Source organism: Ursus arctos, unplaced genomic scaffold, assembly GCF_023065955.2.
Source record: "Ursus arctos isolate Adak ecotype North America unplaced genomic scaffold, UrsArc2.0 scaffold_37, whole genome shotgun sequence".
Taxonomy (NCBI): domain Eukaryota; kingdom Metazoa; phylum Chordata; class Mammalia; order Carnivora; family Ursidae; genus Ursus; species Ursus arctos.
In genome coordinates this window covers 23,639,734-23,642,106 of record NW_026623053.1, presented here as the reverse complement: position 1 = coordinate 23,642,106, position 2,373 = coordinate 23,639,734, and positions in this window count along the sequence as shown.

The window sequence follows — 2,373 nt, the reverse complement described above, 5'->3', positions numbered from 1 at the left end:
TTCTAACAGAGCCAGCCACCCCTGGTTCCTGCGTGCGCTCCCCAGCTCTCTGTTTCAGTGTGGTTCGCGAGCACTCCGGCGCTCTGTATTTAGTCTGGTTGAGTGCCCGCTCCCGAGCTCCCAGATTTAGTCTGGTTCCAGTGAGTGCTCTGGAGCTCCAGTTTTCAGTCTGGTCATGCGCGTTCCTGGGCTCACAGTCTTAGTCTGCTGTCTCGTGGGTGCCGGTCCGCGGGTCTGGCCCGCTCCCCTGTGCAGGTGGCTACTGCTTCCCTGCAACTGAGTGCAGCGGCTCCATCCCCCTTCCATTTATCTTCCGATATCTGTGCACGGATTCACGGCTCCCCGCTTCATACCTCAATACTCAGCGCTGGAGATGTTCGTTTGTAGAGATCCAGATGTATCTTCCTGCGTCTCAGGCTGATTCCGTGGGTTTTCAGGATGGTCTGGTACCTATCCAGCTCGACTCAGGGGACCAGCTGAAAAAGGGGACCCCTACTCCTCCGCCATCTTTTTTCCTCGTCCGATATCTTTCTTTTAAAGTGAAAAGAAACATTTAAATTATCTTCATTTACCAGAAGAACATAATGGAACCACTTTCTTATTTTAAGGGTTTAACTCTAAAGAAAAATGTAGGCAGAAGATTTCTCAAAAAAAATCAAAGCTTTATATTTCAGTGATTACCTAAATATTGCAAGAAGATCATTTTTGGTGAGTAAAATATCAAAATGAAAATCTCCATTGACTAGAGTAAAACTCAGTCCTATTCTTATCCACATGATATTGGGAATAATGATAAGAAACTTTAATAATTTCTTTTAGTGCGACAGTTTAGCTCAGTTTATGCCCTAAAGCATATACTTATACCAAGAATCACTTATCATGCCTTGTCTGGTAGAAATATAATTGCCATCTCAAAGGAGAAATTGGTAATTCAGCTTAATTTCATCTGCTTTTAGTAAAATCATCTGATATTTAATAAAAGAAATTAAAAATAAAAGGGACACAAACATGGGGGGATAGCTATGTTCATTAACTTGATTGTGCTTATGGTTTCATGGGTATATACACATGTTAAAACATAGCAAAATTTATACTTTAAATATATGCAATTTTTTGTATGTCAATTATACCTCAATAAATATGTTAAAAATGAAAATATTGGCATTACAATAACAAGCTCACTTAGAGATTTAACTTTTAAAATAATTTCACTCATTGTTTACATGTTTGGGAGATAATTCATGGGTCTTTTGCACTTCTGCATGTCTTATCAGCAGAGGCCCTGGCTACTTTGTTCCAGGCTACCTTTTCAATGATGGTTGAATAGTGAATAGCCTTGGCAGATAGAGATGTGTTTCCCTCTAAAGCAAAGGGCAGGTTTGTTTACTATCTAGAATGATAAAGATAACATCCTCCTCTGGGGCAAAGGGCAGGCATACATACTGTCCATTATAAAGATTTGAGCTCCCTCTGCTTGGAGTTTCTCTCTGTAATGCAACCCATGGCCTGCACCTTCTTGACATCACCTTTAGGAATGGAGTTTTGGGAACATGATGCAACTACTGATACTCTAGCCACTGTATTGCTGTGAGGAGTAAACTGGGATTTGTCTGTGACATGGGAGTCACATGTTTGCCTCTGTGAAACTATGCCTAATTTGTTAGCTTTCGTGTATGGTAAAATCTCAGCTCCTTCAACGTTCTTGGCAGTTTTGGTGATCATGATGGAATACTGAAAGAGACATCACTTTCCGGAAGAGGAAGAATGAGGGCCTTGTGGCTCATAAGTAGAATTTCAGGGAATTCCATGAGGGATTGATAGCAGATGTGTTGAACAAACTGAATGGTCAACCAGTCAATAAATGATCTTCCACTTTATTGCCTGTTAACGAGGAAGAATTTGGGAGGTTGTTGCAGGCTGAGTACTAGGAGATAAGTTGAAAGGCAGCTGTCTTTTTTTTTTTTTTTTAAGATTTTATTTATTTATTTGACAGAGACAGCCAGCAAGAGAGGGAACAGTAGCATGGGGAGTGGGAAAGGAAGAAGCAGGCTCCTAGCGGAGGAACCTGATGTGGGGCTCGATTCCAGAACGCCGGGATCACACCCTGAGCCGAAGGCAGACACTTAACAACTGTGCCACCCAGGCGCCCCTGAAAGGCAGCTGTCTGAATGATGCCCTGGTCGTTTCTAACTCTCCTCAGGGTGGGAAGGCTTTCTTGTCCATCTAGTGGCCAGCCTCTGGTCCACCCCATTGTAATAACTACTATTAAAATTCACCTTAGGGGAACCGGGAGGTTCTGACCTCCATCTGACAACAGTTAAAGAGAAACACTTCTATCAAGTGTCAAAGGAGGGAAATTTGCAACCCCTATGG